Source organism: Scyliorhinus torazame, chromosome 6 (assembly GCF_047496885.1).
Source record: "Scyliorhinus torazame isolate Kashiwa2021f chromosome 6, sScyTor2.1, whole genome shotgun sequence".
Classification (NCBI taxonomy): domain Eukaryota; kingdom Metazoa; phylum Chordata; class Chondrichthyes; order Carcharhiniformes; family Scyliorhinidae; genus Scyliorhinus; species Scyliorhinus torazame.
In genome coordinates this window covers 34,942,538-34,962,999 of record NC_092712.1, presented here as the reverse complement: position 1 = coordinate 34,962,999, position 20,462 = coordinate 34,942,538, and the positions used below count along the sequence as shown (strand labels likewise).

Below are 20,462 nucleotides of genomic sequence, written 5' to 3'. Positions count from 1 at the left end.
GGAAAAGGTGTAAAGGAGATTTACCAGGATGTTGCCTGGAATGGAGAGTAGGTCTTACGAGGAAAGTTGAGGGTGCTAGGCCTTTTCTCATTAGAACGGAGAAGGATGAGGAGCGACTTGATAGAGGTTTATAAGATGATCAGGGGAATAGATAGAGTAGACAGTCAGAGACTTTTTCCCCGGGTGGAACAAACCATTACAAGAGGACATAAATTTAAGGTGAATGGTGGAAGATATAGGGGGGATGTCAGAGGTAGGTTCTTTATCCAGAGAGTAGTGGGGGCATGGAATGCACTGCCTGTGGAAGTAGTTGAGTCGGAAACATTAGGGACCTTCAAGCAGCTATTGGATAGGTACATGGATTACGGTAGAATGATATAGTGTAGGTTAATTTGTTCTTAAGGGCAGCACGGTAGCATTGTGGATAGGACAATTGCTTCACAGTTCCAGGGTCCCAGGTTCGATTCCGGCTTGGGTCACTGTCTGTGCGGAGTCTGCACATCCTCCCCGTGTGCGCGTGGGTTTCCTCTGGATGCTCCGGTTTCCTCCCACAGTCCAAAGATGTGCAGGTTAGGTGGATTGGCCATGATAAATTGCCCTTAGTGTTGGGTGGAGGTGTTGACCTTGGGTAGGGTGCTCTTTCCAGACTCAATGGGCCGAATGGCCTCCTTCTGCACTGTAAATTCTATGATAATCTATGATTATTCTAGGACAAAGGTTCGGCACAACATCGTGGGCCGAAGGGCCTATTCTGTGCTGTATTTTTCTATGTTCTATGTTCTAAAATAGCAGCCTGTTATTCTTGGCTTATAAAACGGTACGGATTCCTGCAAGCAGCCTTCAACTGCCGCTCTTTGCTGCTTCCTCCTGTCACTGTTCCTTGTTTTCTTTCTGATTCTATAGTCAATGAAATTGTTAGAAGGACTCCGACAAAGAGAAAAGTACATTGCCAGAAAAGCTCAAGTAAGAAAAATACCCCCAATGTAACACAGGTAGAGAATCACAAATCTGGAACTTTGGTCAGATCATGTCGGATTTGGGAACTTTCCAGTTTTCTGAGGAAAAATCAGAATACCTTAATTTAAATGGGAATGTCCTAATTCAGTGAATGAGGGATGCAGGGAAACCAACTGAAATGATTGCAACGCAATTTAGGTTAATGACAATGCTGCCACTGATATTAATTCACTTCTCACGAATCATGGGCGAAATTCTCCGGTATCGGCGCGATGTCCGCCGACCGGCGCCCAAAACGGCACAAATCAGTCGGGCATTGCGCCGCCCCAAAGGTGCGGAATCCTCCGCATCTTGGGGGGCCGAGCCCCAACCTTAAGGGGCTAGGCCTGCGCGGGACCAATTTCTGTCCCACCAGCTGGCGGAAAAGGCCTTTGGTGCCCCGCCAGCTGGCGCGGAAATGACATCTCCGGGCGGCGCATGCGCGGGAGCGTTAGTGGCCGCTCACGGCATCTCCGCGCATACGCTGTGGAGGGAGTCTCTTCCGCCTCCGCCATGGTGGAGACCGTGGCAAACGCGGAAGGAAAAGAGTGCCCCCACGGCACAGGCCCGCCCGCGGATCGTTGGGCCCCGATCGCGGGCCAGGCCACCGTGGGGGCACCCCCCGGGGCCAGATCGCCCCAGTGCCCACCCCAAGACCCCGGAGCCCGCCCGCGCCGCCTTGTCCTGCCGGTAAGGTAGGTGGTTTAATCTACGCCGGTGGGACAGGCATTCTTGCAACGGGACTTCGGCCCGTCCGGGCCGGAGAATCGTGGGGGGGTCCCGCCATCCAGCACGGCGCGATTCCCGCCCCCGCCGAATATCCGGTGGCGGAGAATTCGGCAATCGGCGGGGGCGGGATTCACGCCAGCCCTCGGCGATTCTCCGACCCGGCAGGGGGTCGTAGAATCTCGTCCCGTGTTTCAAATGAGAAATGATCAATTAAACTGAAATGATGTTAAAAATACCCTGGGTGAGATTCTCCACTCCGGTTGGGAGAATCGCCTGGGCCGCCAAAATTTCCCGGGACGCTGGTCCGACGCCCTCCCGCGATTCTCCCAAGCGGCGCTTGTTCTACCGTCGAGTTCCGCGGGCCGCAGGCCGGAGAATCGCCGGAGACACCCAAAATGGCGATTCTCCGGCACCCTCGCTATTCTCAGGCCCGGATGGGCCGAGCGACCAGGCCAAAACAGCAGGTTCCCCCCGGCGCAGTTACACCTGGTCGCTGCCATCGGGAACAGCGCGGGAACGCTCGGGGGGCGGGGAGAGATCCTGCACCAGGGGGTACCTCAAATGTGGCATGGCCCGCGATCGGTGCCCACCGATCGTCGGGCCGTCCTCGCTGAAGGAGGACCTCCTTCCTTCTGCGGCCCCACAAGATCCGTCCGCCAGCTTCTTGCGGGGCGGACTCAGAGAGGACGGCAACCACGCATGCGTGGGTGACGCCAGTTATGCGGCGCCACCTTTACGCGGCGACAAAGCCTGTTGCGTGTAGATGACGCAGCCCCAATCCTAGCCCATTGTCGGGGCCTGAATCGGTTGGGATCGGGGCCGTTTCGCACTGTTGTGAACCTCAACGGCGTTCACGACGGCGTGGGCACTTCGACGCGCGAGTGGAGAATTTCGCCCCCTGTTCTGGTAACTGAAACGATTACCATTTTATTTCTGCAAGATTTTACAGTACTCTGAATAACTTTTTTTGAACTGACTTGGGCCGGCTGCAAGAAGGTAGCCAGAGTCCATGGAACGTAAAGGATTTTGGGAATCAAGTGCAAGGTTTAAATTTAAGCCTATGGGGCCTCTATTTCAGTGACCTCAATGGCACCAAAATTCAATAGAGGTACCCTCCACTGTAACGAGAACAGGCATATGTCCTGATCCCAGGGCATAGCTGAGTATTTTTTTCGATTCGTTCATGGGATGTGGGCATCGCTGGATGGGCCAAGCATTTTTTGCCCACCTCAATTTCCCTTGAACTGAGTGGCTTGCTAGGCCATTTCAGTGGGTGGCAGTTAAGAGTCAACCGCATCGCTGAGCGAATCTAGAGTCACATGTAGGCCAGACTGGGTAAGGACAGTAGATTTCCTTCCCTGAAGAACATTAGTGAAGCAGATGGGTTTTTACAACATTCAGCAATGGTTTCATGGTCATCATTTGGCCTTTAATTCCAGATTTTTATTGAATTCAAATTTCACCATCTGCCACGGTGGGACTCGAACGTGGGAGCACAGAACATTACCCTGGGTTGCTGGATCACTAGTCCAGCGACAATACCACTACTCCACCACCTCCCCTCATTGGATTCTACAAGAGTCTTTTGTTCTTCCTAGGTGAATTCAATCCTCTGTGCCACATCTGCACTCGGTTGGTGGGGTCAAGGTTTGATGGAGAGTGGAAATGTCTGGCGCGTGAAGCCAATCAGAGCCTTTCTGGGGTGGGTAGGGCGGGGTCAAGATTCGCTGGAGCGCAGGGGAAAAATGGATTTAAGGTACTCTACCTGTACGTGCGAACAGTCTCCAAAACTCAATTTGAGTAATGTTTTAAATACTGCTGGAAATGGCTGTGATATTTTACAACAGTAAGTGGATAAACAGTAAATGTCACAATACTTCGACTTAACTCCAAACATGTTGTATGACAAAGATAACAAATATTCCAATGTATTTGTCAGCAACTAACTGTATTCATCTAACGAGCATTTTCTTAAAGAGGTTAACTCTGAACTTAAATAAGAGACCTGTCATTGTCTAGTTCTGGAATCCTTACCAGTTCTCATAACGACAAGATGCAGACATGAACTTCTTTGCTTCCGCTTCCATTCCTGTGTCGTAACGTTAACAGATGTGCAGCAGAAACCCCACTTCCATATGCAGTCCTAACAAAGTTCCAGCAGCAGCACCTCCAAGGAAATCCCTAACTCATGTCTTTCTGTTTCCCGAGTGAGCAGGAAGCCAAGTGCTTGACCTCTAGATGGGCACGTCTCCAAAGTCTTGAACTCCAACTTGCTCTCAGCTTCCCATGACTGGCTGACCTAAAAATTAATTCACTTATCACCCTTTTTCTCAGAGGTTTCCTTCAACTAGCCTTGCTGTCCTCCAATGAATAAGTCACCTTAACGCAGCATGAATGGCTATTGAAATGCCTATATTTGTTCCCATTATGTATGAAATGATTTCACAAATAATTCTAGCAATGAACAGAAAAAAAAGTGCAAATAGGTTAGCCACCAGATGAAAGAAAAAGTTAATGCTTGGGAGTGGGATCCAATTTAATTTTTCTCTTTCTGAAGTTGACTGCTGTACATTTCTAGAATTTCATGATTTCAATTTCATTCCAATTTTTCATTGATTGTTCAACTTTCCTACTGCTTGGCACTCTTAATGATGGTTAAAAAACGGGTTTCCAAACTGTGGGCTGCAGCCCCACACAATTGGGGATTCACAAGTCCCGATGTGACAAAGGTAAGCGTGGGGTGGAGACTGATGGGACAGTCCTGGGATCAGCTCTATGGTCCTTTGATCAGCACGCACGGATCTTACTTCGATCTGCAATTTGAATAAGTGTGTCCAAAGATAAATTTCTGCAAGATCCCATCCATACCTGATAAATGATGGCTGAAAAAAGACATTTCTCTCTAGTTGCACATCCTTCCACCCCCCCCCCCCCCCCCCCCCACCCCCGACAGCTCTGTGACAAATTATATACAAATATTACAGAATCATTGAACCTTTCAGGCCAACTCACCTGTGTTAGCTCTATGAAAGAGCTAAATACTTAGTCCATTCCTTTTCCCATTTAACGCTATTTTCAAATATTCACCCAATTTCCTTTGAAATGTTAGTTGCGGCTTCTGTTTCCTTCTATTTAAAGCATTAGCTGAGACACTGCTGAAGTCTAGGTGAATGCGGTTCCAGTCCATAGGCCTAAAGAAAATTCAAAAATAAGAAAGTGAAACAAAACCGTGCATTTAGATATCTCCATTCACAACTTCATGGCTTCCTGAAGCACTACACATTCAATGAAATACTTTGAAATGCAGTCACTGTTGTGCGTAGGAATGAGGTATTCAATATGTGCATAGCAAATCCCCATAAACAGCAATGAAATAAATCATCTGCTTCAGTAATGTGGTTCGAAGGACAAATATTATTTGGATCACTGGGAGAATGCTCTTGTTCCTCTTCAAATAGTGCGAGTGGGAAAATATGACCATTGTCTAATAGAAGGTAGGTCTGAAACAAACCTGTGGCTGGCAATTCTTTCCCACACTTGCAGAAGCCCCTACCTCCCTCAATCTTGCTTTCTGCCTATCTTCAGTATTTTGAAAGGAGCGGTGACACGCTGAGGCGTGAGTCTGGCGAATCAGGTGGAGTGACAGCCAGTAATGTCAAGAAAAGCTCGTGAGGGCTCATTTTTGACACTAAGTGCAGTTAAATACAAGCCTCAATCTCGCCAACGCGGCTGTTGAGAAACACCCCGCCAATCTCCTTTGTCATCTCCTAATCACTGCTTTATCATTGTCCATGTTCTTTCCTACACTTTTCAGTCTTCCTGATATACTAATCTAAGGCCCTTTGCCTAAGTTACTTAATAAAAACAATACTGCTTAATAGTTCATATTCCTCAATCCAGATAAATGAATTTCAAATGGTATACAATACTAATTTTAACTACATTTATAGAAGCCGAGTTTTATGATGGCTTCACAAATTTAGATCATCAATGTACATTTTCTCTCCAAGATAATTTGATTCTGGTTTACTAATCTACATTCAATATGGTGTTACAGGGAAAACCAGTCAATTTAACTGAAGTCATGGGTAAGCTTTCCCCCAATAAATAGCCATGTGTTAATTATAGGCAGCCAGCATGAATTTGTCTGTCAAGTTTAACTGAATTCTTTTAATAGGGGTAATACATGGATAAAGAAAACAGAGAGGATGTTGTGGATATGGATGATAAAATACTGCATAACAAACTTGTTGATTAAGTTAAAGCACAAGACATTAAACTGAATATGGCAGCACTGATAAGCAGGATAAAGGACAGAAAACAGAGACCGTGCTTAATATTTATAAAATTTGAGGTATATGAAGAGTGGTGTCCCCAGGAACCTCTGCTTTTCTCAACACATACAAATAACGGAAACATCTCGAAGATTAATTTTGGACGCGATTGGCGGGGTGTTTCTCAACAGCCGCGTTGGCGAGATTGAGGCTTGTATTTAACTGCACTTAGTGTCAAAAATGAGCCCTCATGAGCTTTTCTTGCCATTACTGGCCGTCACGCCATCTGATTCGCCAGACTCGCGCCTCAGCGTGTCACCGCTGCTTTTAAATACCGCAATACTCACCCCCAGTCAACACACAAACATGGCAGCGCGCAGACCTGCTGCTCGCTTTGGGATTGCTGACCTGGCCAGGCTTCTCAACGCTGTGGATGTGCGACGGGACATCCTATTTTCCACAAGGAGGTCGGAGGCCAGATGGATCAACAATACCGCCCGGAAGGCAGTGGCAGCGGCTGTCAGTGCGAGCAGCATGACAAAATGAAATGAAAATGAAAATCGCTCGTCACAAGTAGGCTTCAAATGAAGTTACTGTGAAAAGCCCCTAGTTGCCACATTCCGGCGCCTGTTCGGGGAGGCTGGTACGGGAATTGAACCGTGCTGCTGGCCTGCCGTTGTCTGCTTTCAAAGCCAGCGATTTAACCCAGTGTGCTAAACAGCCCCTAGCGACGAGGAAGATGACCAATGGCCGCTGCCGAGCTGCAAGGGTAAGTTACCACCTCTCTCCTGGCATCAGTTCTGCCTGTCACCCCTCAAATTCCCAACCCCTGCCCTGCCCAAAATCACTGGCTGCCACCTCACTTCCTCCCTACATCCGATCTTTGTGCGTGCTCCTCAAGACCCACTAGCACCCATCAGCACAACCCCTTCATGTCCCGGTGCGGTACCCACACATAATCACCTGCTTTAGAGACCCAACTCCCCCCGACCCATCAGGCACACGGCTCACAATGCCCTCTCTTTGTCACCGCAGGAGAAGATAGCCCATAAAAAGTGGAAAAGGGCCAAGATGGTCCCAGAGATCAGAGTCATCACCCTTGATGAATAACGGGCCCTGGAAATTGTGGGGTTGATCAAGAAGAGAGCAATCACCGACAGCGAGATTGGCCTGCGCTGCAGAGTTGAGAATCCACTACCCCTTCACCCAGATGACCTGGCTCAAGTGAGTTGCTCATGTCAGACAAAATGATCCTTCCCTCTCACTGACCACTTGTCCATTGTCTCGCAGGATCGCCATCTGATCAGGCCAGACCATCTGGAGTGGTTTCCCCCACCCCGCCACCCAATAGACCACCTTGGAAGAGAGTCCGAGGAGACCACCATCCGGGCACCACAGCTCTCATCCCCACCTCGGTGGGCAACATTAGTGGAGAGGCTTCTGGGGCACAAACTGGTGGGCACCACACAGTTGCTGATGCACATCAAGTGGAGGCAGTCACATCCAAGGGCATCAGCAGATGGAGGTTTACTGGATCCCAGGACTCAACTGAGTCCCAGTCAGATGCCAAGCCTCTAATCAAGTTTATCCCAGAGATGATGCAGATGTTAGGATGTGAGATTCAGGCGAGGATGTCAGTGACATTCTAGATAGTGCACAGCTGATTGGGGGGATTCCCAAAGGCGACGGGCGCAGGAAACGATGCGTGGTACCAAGGCCAACACTGCGAGGTGACTGCAGTGGAAAGCCTGGAGCAGAAAGTCAGCATTTTGAGTGGTGTGTCCAAGGCATGGCTCAGTCTGTAACAACCATGGCCGAGGGCCTTGACATCATGTCCCTGTCGATGAAGGACCAGCCCCAGACGCAGATGGACATTGCCGAGGCACTGCTGAGCATGGCCCAATCACTGAGGACGTCAACACCATGGTGCAGACAACGGGAAGTCGCCAGGACTGGCAGAGCCAGATGATGCTCACTTCGGCTACCATTCCGCCCCATGGAAATCCCTCGGGGAGGAGAAAATGCTGGACGCCAACCTGGGGCCGTCCCGCTCCCAACACTGGTGCATCATAGATCATAGAATTTACAGTGCAGAAGGAGGCCATTCAGCCAATCGAGTCTGCACCAGCCCTTGGAAAGATCACCCCACTTAAGCCCAAACCTCCACCCCATCTCCGCAACCCAGCAACCCGACCCAACCCTTTTGGACACGAAGGGCAATTTAGCATTGCCAATCCACCCAACCTGCACATCTTTGGACTGTGGAGACACGGGGAGAATGCGCACACCCACGGAGACACGGGGAGAATGTGCAGACTCCACACAGACAGTGACCCAAGCTGAGAATCGAACCTGTGACCCTGGAGCTGTGAAGCGACAGTGGTTTGAAAAAAAAAAAATGTTTTAAATCAAATTTAGAGTACCCAATTAGTGTTTTCCAATTAAGGGGCAATTTAGCGTGGCCAATCCACCTACCCTGCACATCTTTGGGTTGTGGGGACGAAACCCACGCAACATGGGAAAATGTGCAAACTCCACACGGACAGTGATCCAGAGCCGGGATCGAACATGGGACATTGGCGCCATGAGGCAGCTGGGCTAACCCACTGCGCCACCGTGCTGCCCTCGTGAAGCGACAGTGCTAACCACTATGCTACCGTGCCACCTGTAAGGGCAGCGGGCAGAACAGGGTGGCAATGGCAGTGACACCTGTAAGTCGTATGGGGCCTTCCCATGTGCCTTTACACCTGGTCCCTGTTTGTGGGGACCAGTACTAATGATCTGGCCTAAGATATCCGAGGCGAAGGGGTTAGATCGCAAAGCCATGGTATCAGTCGAGCTGCATTTTCAAGTGAGACTAGCTGCCTTATTCTAACATGCAGAAGCCAAATACTGATCCCGCCACAACGGGCGGGATGCAGTTCACGATGTCTCGCGTGATGCCGTTAGATCTTTTAAAAAAAATCTTTATTCAAATTTAACAGATTTTTAACAAAACCCCCCCCCCCCACAGAAAAAAAGAAACAAGAGCATAAGAACACAACCCGCAAGAATTATACATAGAATTTCCCCAAACTACAATAACCCCCCATATAACAATAAAAACACAAACGCCACCCTAAAAGAACCCCCCCGCCCAAGGGTTGCTGCTGCTGACCTCCTAACGCTCCGCGAGATAGTCTAGGAACGGTTGCCACCGCCTGGAGAACCCTGGCAAATACCCTCGCAAGGCAAACTTTATCCTCTCCAGCTTGATGAACCCTGCCATGTCATTAATCCAGGCTTCCACGCTAGGGGGCTTCGCATCCTTCCACAGTAACAAAATCTTCCACCGGGCTACCAGGGACGCAAAGGCCAGAATACCGGCCTCTTTCACCTCCTGCACTCCCGGCTCGTCCGATACCCCAAATAATGCTACCCTCCAGCAGGGGTGCCGCCTCCAGCCTGTTGTCTCCTGATCCACACACTTGCCCTATGGTCGCGAGGATATCCCCAGTGCTGAAGCTGACCTCTTGAGTATTTGATTGTTGGCTGCTGCTTCTATGGTGCTGACGCTTCTAAAGTTCAGACACACTGTTCAGGCTTCAGAAGTTTGAAATGCGATACAATAATCATCGTGAGACAAATGGCACGTGTACCCACGAGAATCTGATTGAGAATATTTTCTTTATTAAACGGTCAACAGGATCTTTATACAAAAAGATGAAAACAAACTACTTAACAGTCCATTCATCATACTAACCTTTAACCAACAAGGAAAAGGCCCGTGCCATTCACACACAAGCACCTTTTCGCTACAGAATATTGGTACAGAGATACAACAGTTCATATGTACAAAGAAAATCAAACACACCGTATCCCCCCTCACAGGTCCACAACAGAATGGAGGATCTTTGCTGTTCGGTCGTTTTACTTATCAGTCTCGGTCCATGAGCTTCCAGTTGGGTAGGCCTTCTTATACGGCCTAATTTAATTGGAACCAAAGCTCAGTTTCACTACCATTCAAGGTGCAGTAAAACAGCCTTGAAGTCCATTGTGTAACTCGCGGCGACGTGCTAATTGACATGTAGCACTCACCATATGTACAATAAAACCACCAGCAATCTGCAAGAGCATTTTTTCGACACCTTCATCAAGTTGCTCACTCAGATCAATCCGCCTCTCTCTCCCTCCTGCAGCCTCCCCGCCCCCCCCCCACCCCCCCCCCCCCCCCCCCCCCACCCCCAAAACAATGGGGCAGCAGATCCCGTGCCTTGAGCTGCAAGGGAGAAATTTGAAATGGCTACTCACTTCCTCAGTTCCCCTCAGCAGCCATTGCGCCAGCTTCACATTTTCAAAATGGATTACTAAGCAATGCCCGTGTTATTCCTTGCTGGGAAGCCGGTTAACCCCAGGAGACCGTTGCATTCAACTTCAATCTCGCTTATGAGATGGAAATTAATGCAAATGAGGGTTAATGTTATGCTCGCAATACTTGGGGGTGGACCGGCATTCACCATCGGGAGCGATAGCCCTCGATTTTGGCCTTTCCCGCTCTTTAATCAGCATTCCGAGATCCACGCCGGGCACAACCCGGTGGTTAAATCGCACCCGTGGTCTTGGTTACATGGAGAGCAATGTCATTGTATGCAAATTACACAAGAACATCGCTCATCAACACTGCAAGGAACTTCAGGAGCACAGGCATGTTAGTAAATTCAACAGAGACATCAGATAAAATTTAACATGGGGAAATATGAGTTAACACCTTTGACAGGCAAATGCATTAAAATGGCAAAACTTTAATTAATAATCGCATATTGTCACAAGTAGGCTTCAATTAAGTTACTGTGAAAAGCCCGTTAAAATGAGTTGAGATGCAGATATACTTAGTAGGTTAAATATCGAAATCCAAAAAGTGGAAATCAAATTGCTAAAATTGTAGAAAAAGAACATTGAATGTTATAAATGTCAAAACAACCATAAAATGCTCCATAAATCACTGATTAAGCACAGTTAAAAATTAGTGTCCAGCATGAACACTATAGGAAGGATGACAAAATCATGAAAAAAGTTTAAGTTCCACAAGTCTAAATCAGCTACAACACGCTTTGGCTAGGAGGACGTTTCGTAGAAATTTGGGCTCTTTTTCATGAGAACAGTGGTTAAGAGCATTCCTGACAGAAATACTCAAGACTTTGAGTGCTTTTGGGAGGTAAATCAGGGAAAAGCTATTTCCCCACAGGTCCATGAATCAGTATGATCAGCAAAAGGACTGAAGGAATGGGCGGCAGGGTGGCGCAGTGGGTTAGCCCTGTTTCCTCACGGCGCTGAGGTCCCAAGTTCGATCCCGGCTCTGGGTCACTGTCCGTGTGGAGTGTGTACATTCTCCCTGTGTTTGCGTGGGTTTCGCCCCCACAACCCAAAAAGATGTGCAGGGTAGGTGAATTGGCCATGGTAAATTGCCCCTTAATTGGAAAAAATGAATTGGGTGCTCAAAATTTAAAAAAAAATAACTGAAGGAGAGATGAAGATAATTTTTCTCAGACTAAAGATTGTTCGGACATGAATGCCCCTACCACAAAAGTGCTGAAAACAGACTCAATAATAACAACTCAATAAACTAGAAGTTAATAATCAATAAAGAGGATAAATATAGGTGAATGATACGATGTGTATCTCTTTCCGAGAACCAGCACAGGTGCAATACGATGAATGCCTTTCTTTAGGATTCTATTAAACAAGCAAAATTGTTCTTGCTTCAGTTTGCCAGCAAATGCAATTTTTTTTTGGTTTTTTTTGTTATTTACCTTTTGTTGATTATGTGAGGAATTATATAGACGGGTCTAAAATAATCAAGGTAAGAAGTCTTACAACACCAGGTAAAATCCAACAGGTTTGTTTCAAACACTAGCTTTCGGAGCACTGCTCCTTCACCTGAGGAAGGAGCAGTGCTCTGAAAGCTAGTGTTTGAAACAAACCTGTTGGACTTTAACCTGGTGTTGTAAGACTTCTTACTGTGCTCACCCCAGTCCAACGCCGGCATCTCCACATCATAAAATAATCAAGGTGGAGTTACACATTTGATCCCAGTGTCAGCAATTGCTATGAATGTCGTAACATATCAGCTCTCTCAAGAACACTAGAGGGGGCTCCTGTCATTGCTTTGAACTAATAGAGTAGCTTATAATACCAACAGCAACTAATATTTCTGTAGCTCCCCTCACATACAAAATAACATCTCATAATTGTCATAGAATTTACAGTGCAGAAGGAGGCCATTCGGCCCATCGAGTCTGCACCGGCTCTTGGAAAGAGCACCCTACCCAAGGTCAACACCTCCACCCTATCCCCATAACCCAGTAACTCCACCCAACACTAAGGGCAATTTTGGACACTAAGGGCAATTTTATCATGGCCAATCCACCTAACCTGCACATCTTTGGACTGTGGGAGGAAACCGGAGCACCCGGAGGAAACCCACGCACACACGGGGAGGATGTGCAGACTCCGCACAGACAGTGACCCAAGCCAGAATCGAACCTGGGACCCTGGAGCTGTGAAGCAATTGTGCTATCCACAATGCTACCGTGCTGCCCATAATGGAGACAAAGATAAAAGGAAAGGAAAAGGGAGTCACAATCTATGATAATCTATGATAACTTTTTTTTTTTAAAGGCTTTTCGAATGGTGAAGTAGTAAGACATAGATGTGAGTCAAGGAGAGATTTCAATGTGAGAGAAAGAATCTCAAAATAAATTCACTTACGTATGGAAAAGTCAATGGAGAAGGACAAGGTTGTTAGAAAAGCAGGATTTGGAGCACGAGAGATGGGCTTTCTGAACATGTTATGGGAGTAGGCATTTGAATTTGAGATTTGGTTTATGAAGAATCACATGCAAAATATTGACTCTCCTGTGGGAATCCCTGCAAACACGAATACATTCCTAACCCATATTTTTTTCTTCCAAAGAACAGACTCAGCTGTGCAACCTCTCCTCTCAAGATTCCACGGCAAGAGCGGAGGGGTTATTCCCCCTGGCCAATATTTATCCCTCAATTAATATTACTAAAAAACAGAATACCCAGGGATTATTACATTGCTGTTTGTGGGAGTTGCTCAAACTGGCTGCTGCATTTCCTACACAACAGGGACTACCGTTCAAAAATCGAAAATGAAGAGCTCTGGAATGTCCCGGAGTTGTGGAAGATCCTATGGAAATGCAAGGTTTTTCTTCTTTTCAATTGGAAAATGTGGGTATCGTTGTGAGGGACATTTTCATATAGCAAGAGAAAAGTAATGTATTTAGTAAGTCAACAAATAAAGAAAATGTTCAAATTAAATGATCTTATTAACTCTTCGATTCCTTCATGAAAAGTATATACACTCATATTGCACTGGGGTTGGTGGGGCGGGGGGTGAGGGGTGGGGGATAAGAGGCATTTTTTTTATTGAGAAACGGAAGAATGTTTATTTTTTTCTCAGACACAGTAGAGAAACTACATCCTCCCAAGATGTAGGTTTTGAATATTCTGAGAATTTGGTGAGTGGGTTGTTAATAACAAAAAAGGACAGGCAGTCTTCTGTTTCCTCAATTGAAGAATTCCACTATCTTTGTATATTTTTGACTTCCAGGTCAGATGTCACTGCATTCATTTCTAACCCTCTACAAAAAATTATTCTTTAGATACAATCTAGTATCGATCACGAGATGGAGAGTAGTGAATGAAAAGTGATTGGAAAATTAAAGTTAGTCGCTTGCAGGTGGGTCCTGCTGGGAATGCAGGTCAGCTTCCCCCCGGTGCCTTTGCATGGCTGGGGGACTTGCTGGAGCTTTTTGCCTTGGAAAAGGTAAAATATGCACTTGAGAGGGGCGGAGGAGAGGTTCCACCAGAGATGGGGTTGTTCCTTTTGTATTTTGGAGACCTGGTTGCTGCCGGGTGGGGATGTTGGGTTTTGTTTGTGTAAAAATGTTGAATAAAAAATTTGTTTAAAAAGTTTACAGTGTACACTTTTGGAAATAAACCATGAAAGCACACTATGCCTCTCATTCACGAAGAAGGGGAAGGATGTAGGGCATTGAAAACTGTATTCTGCATCTTGCCCACATAAGGCTACCATACCCACTAAACTAGCCGAGGGAGAGTAAAGGAATTCATGGCCAGAAACTTAGACCGGCAAGGCCCTCGGCCGGTTCGCCCACCCTTGCCTCAATTTAAACATCTTATCTACAGGCAGATGCCCCTGCACTTCAGAGATGTCCAAGGGGGCAATAGAAAGCCTAGACTAATATGTGGAAGGCATCTTAGGCTCGTGTGACATTCTGAAAAGCTTACATTTTCTGCAGAATACCATGTATTGAGTATCTGGTGTGCTTTCAGTACATTAACGTGGCTAAATATTTTGGATTTAAAAAAAGGTATAAGATTAAGCAGTTAATTCTCTGACCACAAGTGCAGGCATGATGGGCTAAAGAACATTTTTCCCTGCTGTAAACATCCACATGGTTCAGTAAAGCATTCTTGGTTTGGCAGAAGATTGGCAAGATTGGGCTGGATTTTAAATTTCCTGGTGGGGTGAGGGAGGCAGAATGGAAACTTTTTCCTGCCCCCACCACCTTTTGCATTCAATCAAGTATCGGATGGCCAATTAATGGCCATCTGGCAGAAAGGAGGTCAATTATAGATGCAAAGGAAACTTGCTTCCTGACCACAAACCTTTCCCCTTGCTCCCTTTTTTCTTTGCATTTATCATCAGAGCCAGTTTTGCATGCCTGCTTTTGGATGACAGTTAGCTCTTGTTAAAGTTACTGTAAGAGTGTGTTATATTTTTGTTGCAGCTACATTCATGATGGAATATGAATCATTCCTTGCTGTGAATACATAACTTGTTATTCGGAGAACCGGTACATCAGGTGGCAGAGGGATAATGTCGTGGTCATGGTTAGAATTGTAATGGCGCCTGCTGGCAGAATCTTTATTATTCAGTGAAGGTGCAAAAAAGATTTATTTAAAATAACTTAATAACATACAGGCTTTGCCACATTCCCCAGCAGAATCTGCTGGTATATTTAGAAAAATTAATTCTTGGAATGTGGCTAGGTCAGCATTTGTTGTCCATCACTCATTGCCCTTCATAAGTTGGTGGTGAGCTGCTTTCTTGAGCCGCTGCAGTCCATGTGGTGCAGGCACACCCACAGTGATGGTAGAGAGGGGATTTCAGGATTTCGACCCAGTGACAGTGAAGGAACGGCAATATATTTCCAAATCAGGGTGGTGATTGGCTAGGAGGAAACTTCCAGGTGACAGTTCCAACTGTGAGAGAGAGAGCTATGGCATGAAGAATAAATATAATTGCTTAGCAACTAGAGTCCCTTGTAAGAAAAAAATAGTCTTCCTTTGTTCTTTAGTTTGAGCTGGAAGCTACAGCAACTGGGGACAGGCAACATGAGAGGGAAAATCGCATTTCAGTTTTGCTAGAAGAAAAGCCAACAATGGAGTCATGGTTAAGAAAGTCAGTGCCAGAAATCTAAAGGACAGCTACTTAATGAAACAAGGGAATCATAGAGGAGTTTCTAGGAAGCCTGAAATTAAAGGAACAAAGAGGAATTGGGAGCAGAACAGGGTACGGTTCATTTCAAGTCACAGAACTGTAAAGGAGCTGGCTAGTGAGAAGTCAGAAAGATATCTGAAGTGGGTCTAAGGTTTGTGATATCTTACTACAGTTTGTGAAACGTTAATTTAAATAATTGTGGAGCAATCGGCGGCTAGATATTGGAATGTATGAGTGGGATTTATCAGGTTTACACCAACAGGAGATTCCAGTCCCACACCAGCACACGGGTTTCCCTCCCAGAAAAGAGCCTCCTGTCAGGAAGCCCCTCCCAGAAAACAGACCCACGTCAGGAAGCTCCCCCAGAAGAGAGACCATTGTCTGGAAGCCCCTCAGGAAAGAGACCCTTGTCTGGAAGCCCCTCCCAGAAAACAGACCCTCGTCAGGAAGCTCCCCCAGAAGAGAGACCATTGTATGGAAGCCCCTCAGGAAAGAGACCCACTGTCAGGAAGCTCCCCCAGAAGAGAGACCATTGTATGGAAGCCCCTCAGGAAAGAGACTCCTGTCTGGAAGCCCCTCAGGAAAGAGACCCCTGTCTGGAAGCCCCTCAGGAAAGAGACCCCTGTCTGGAAGCACCCCAGAAGCTGGAGAGCAATCCAGACAGAGAGTGAAAAAAATTACTGCTTTAACACTCACCTGGACAACACACCTACTGGCTCAGACACAGGAAGCAGCACCTATCAATTCCTGAAAGGTGAAAACCAGTCAGCTAGGTTTAAACCCCGTCAGAACTTTGATCTGAAAGCCATTCATTCATTTCTCTGATATTGGTTTTACTAGGCAGTGATTGACAGCTTCCACACACCCCAGCTGTCAGCATTGTTTCATTCATCTTCCTTCACGGTTGTGTAACTCTGAAGTGGTCTAACAGCAATGTTAATGAACATCAAGTTTTCACTGACAGCTCCTGGACCATCATAGAGTTAAGTGCTGCTGGTTTCTAGCTCACCACAGACATAGCGGGACTGGGGAGGTATCCCAGGTGACGGAAGCCCCTAGTGTTCGGGCTCTGGGCAGGGTAGTACCCTGGCACCCCCGATGCCACCCAGGCATCTTGGCACTGCCTACCTGACACACTGGCCCCCCAACATGTAGCCATCTGGGATGGCCACGTCCCGATTACAAAATGGACACTTGCAAAGAATGCAGGGAAAATTGGACAATACCGAAAAAGCACGCAGGTGCAAGGTCTGTCTGTTGATTAGAGCTGTAGCTCTCAGACAAGACCGGTACTGCAGAACCATCTACATACTAATGAGCCATCCCCGGGAACAAAAGGTAACAATTAGGTAAACAATGTTAAGACAGACACCTCAGCGCCGGATGAGACTAAAACAAAGCAAACCAACGGCCACCTAGGACACGCCCAGCAACCAGGGAAACCAATCCCTCTATTGGAGGAAAATCGCTAAGAACGATTGGGAAATGGCCCAATTAATTGGGGCCAAGTTCAAGGCCCGCCCAAAAGCACGTAAAGCCCTTTTGGGTATAAAAAGGATTCCCAAGAGAGAATCGCTCTCTTGGCCTTGGCTCTCAGTGAGGAGAGACCTGCCAAAGCTATGCCAAACCAAGTAAGTTCCAAGTCAACGCACGCTACGAGATAGACACTCCTAGTTGCTATCCTGGAAACAGCTCAACTCAGCAGCCTCAGAACCGAGCAACAGCCATTGTTCCTCTGACTGAGTGGGCACCCGAAGCTAAGTATAGGCTTTTAGTAGTAGTGATAGTTTAGGTTGTAGAGTTTTATGCATGAGTAGATTTGACTGTGTGTAAATAAATGAGCATTGCTTTGAACTTACTAACTGGTGTATCGAGTCTTCGATCAGTATTCGGTTTTGAACCTTGTGGCGGTATCGAAAGATACCTGGCGACTCTTGAGCAAACGTAATTAAACAGAGCCAAATTAAGAAACAACAGCAAATTAGCAACAAACACCACTCCGCTGACAAGTGGGGGCATACCCCCCATATTGGAATAACGGGTCACCCCCCCACAGCATACATGCATGAGGTTGACCCAACACCCACCAGCAATCCCCAACAGAGACACCCATCATGAATCCCCAGCTTTCTGCTTTGAAAAAGAGGAAGTGAAAGCACTTAGCTGCTTTTTGATGTGGTGAGGATCTGTCAATCATAGCAAGAGTGTTTGGAAACATTGTGGTTAGAATCAAAGCATGGTACTCAAGATGCAGTCAAGCGTGAAGGGAAAGATAGTTCAACAATCCACAAAGCACCTGTCTCTAGAATATTAAACTGTCAATCACTGGCTATATGAAATTGAATGGAAGATTTGCATTTCAAAGGCTATCATGGGGTTTGAACACCTTTGAAGTGTACTTGGCTTTTGAGGAAGCCTCTGACATTTGTAACAACTGCTGCTTTAAACACATTTGTCTGAGGCAGATGTTAGGGAAGGGCAAGTGAAAATGCAGTGATTTTTCACTCTACTGCCTGGACTGCTCTTCAGCTTTCAGGCAGGAATGACTGATGGCAGTCTCCGGTGGAGGTGGGGGGAGGGATGACCCATTATTCCCGTGGATTGGGGGGGGGCGGGGAAGAGGATACAACTACTTGTCAGCTGGTGGGGGCTCGCACAGAGTGGATAGCGTGTTGAGACCACCAGCAGGGGATCGGAGTATTGCAAACCCATTTTTTCCATCGACGTTCCATTCTCCGCCCAATTGGAAATCCCAACTCTGGAGTTGGGACAATGGAGAATCCACCCCTATGAGAATGCTTGGGGTTCTTGAGAGGTCACAAGGGTTCCATGGCTCGCTAAGTTTGGGAAACCCTGTCACAGACAAATATGGCATCAATTTGTGAACAAATAGCAATGAGATAAACAACCAATTTATTGTTGCTGGGGGATGAATATTGAACAGGATACCAGGAAAACTAACTGATCTTCGTTAAAGCACTTGGTAATTTAGGCAAACAGGAGGTCAGTGGTCAGTATAATTTCTCATTTGAAAGACAAGGAGTTTTATGCATGCACATCACATCCCCCCCGGCCTTGGGTGTCTTTTACGCCAGCTATAACGAAGCAGCAGAAGAGAGGTAGAAAAGACCTGCCACCATGGTTGAATGTCCAAATTCAATAAGACCTGGACATGAGCCAGGTTCGAGCTAACAGTGGCAAGCAACATTTGCACCACACAAGCACCTGACAATGACCATCTTCAACAAGAGAGAATCAAACCATTTTGACACTAAGATTGGTGGAGTAGCAGATAGTGAAGGGGACTGTCAGAGAATACAGCAGAATATAGATAGATTGGAGAGTTGGGCGGAGAAATGGCAGATGGAGTTCAATCCGGGCAAATGAGAGGTAATGCATTTTGGAAGATCCAATTCAAGAGCGAACTATACGGTAAATGAAAAAGCCCTGGGGAAAATTGATGTACAGAGAGATCTGGGTGTTCAGGTCCATTGTACCCTGAAGATGGCTGCGCAGATCGATAAGAGTGGTCAAGAAGGCATACGGCATGCTTTCCTTCATCGGAAGGGGTATTGAGTACAAGAGTTGGCAGGTCATGTTACAGTTGTATAAAACTTTGGTTCGGCCACATTTGGAATAGTGCGTACAGTTCTGGTCGCCACATTACCAAAAGGATGTGGATGCTTTGGAGAAGGTGCAGAGGAGGTTCACCAGGATGTTGCCTGGTATGGAGGGCGCGAGCTATGAAGAGAGGTTGAGTAGATTAGGATTATTTTCATTAGGACTGCCGGGTGCGGCTATGCAGAGCTAGGTCGCATATTCGGCAGCTCCCGCTTGGAACGGACTTTTGGGCTCTTTTACAGGGCCCCCACGGCATTTGTTTGACATTTCCCGGTGTGGGAAGAAGGCTGCAGCATTCCCCTGACAGTGTCCCCAAGGAGTGTTGTGTCTTTTGGCTACCAGACCCGGCAGAAACAGTGAAAGATTTGGCTTGAGCTGCAGCAGTAGACAAGGGCCTCTTCCCGCATGCACGCGGGGGAAGGGCAAGTTTAAAGCTGCAATCTGGCTTGACTCTATCAAAGGTGAATTCTAGCAGCAGCGGGAACAACTGTGAAAAGATCTACCAGGGCCATTGAAGAAGCAGGGACGAGGCTTCTGGTGGCGGCCATGGAGGAGTAGGTCGCGCATTCGGTAGCTCCCGTCTGGAGCCGACTCTCAGACCTTTTTCAGGAGTTTCCATAGACTTTTTGGGGCAGGCTGGTGAAGCAAACACTGTCAACTTCTATGAAACGGACCAGAAGTGTAACGGCTAAAGGAGCAGCACTGGAGCAACGGGAGAAGCGAGGGAAAGAAAACAAAATGGCGGCGGCCAGGGACAAAGGGGAGCTGCAGGAGTTCATCAAGCGCTGCTTCGAGGAGCAGCACGAGGAGATGCGCAAAGAGATGTTGGCGCCTATGCTTTCGGCAATTGAAGGACTCGGGATCACGCAGAAGGCCCACGAAGCTAAGATCCAGGAGGTACAGAAAAGGGTCAGTCAGAACGAGGACGAGCTCATGGGCCTGGCGGTGAGAGTGGAGCAGAACGAGGCGCTACACAAGAGGTGGGCGGGAAGACTCGAAGACCTGGAGAACAGGTCGGGGAGAAAGAATCTGCGAACCCTGGGTCTCCCTGAGGGAGTGGAGGGGGCTGATGCTGGGGCATACGCGAGCACGATGCTCGAGGCGACGATAGGCATGAAGGCCCCTTCGAGGCCGCTAGAGTTGGACGGGGCACATCGGGTGCTGGCGAAGAAGCCCCAGGCAAATGAGCCGCCAAGGGCGATGGTGGTGAGGTTCCACCGGTGCACGGACAGAGAGTGGGTCCTGAGATGGGCCACGAAGGAGCGGAGCAGTAAGTGGGACAATGCAGAGATCCGAATATACCCGGACTG

The 20,462-nt window shown here is 47.3% G+C and overlaps 1 protein-coding gene across 6 annotated transcripts in view; it reads right to left on the bottom strand.

Annotated features, from left to right (window-relative positions):
- Positions 1 to 20,462, bottom strand: part of gjc2 (gap junction protein gamma 2) — a 448,407-nt gene that overhangs the window by 240,935 nt on the left and 187,010 nt on the right. For 5 of the 6 annotated variants that reach the window (XR_011947676.1, XM_072508121.1, XM_072508120.1 and 2 more), the window contains one exon: positions 4,738 to 4,916. The gene's annotated coding sequence lies outside the window, so the exon portion shown is untranslated. Of the gene's footprint in view, positions 1 to 4,341; positions 4,539 to 4,737; positions 4,917 to 20,462 lie in introns of those variants that run through there. The other variant, XR_011947677.1, reaches the window with a different exon arrangement.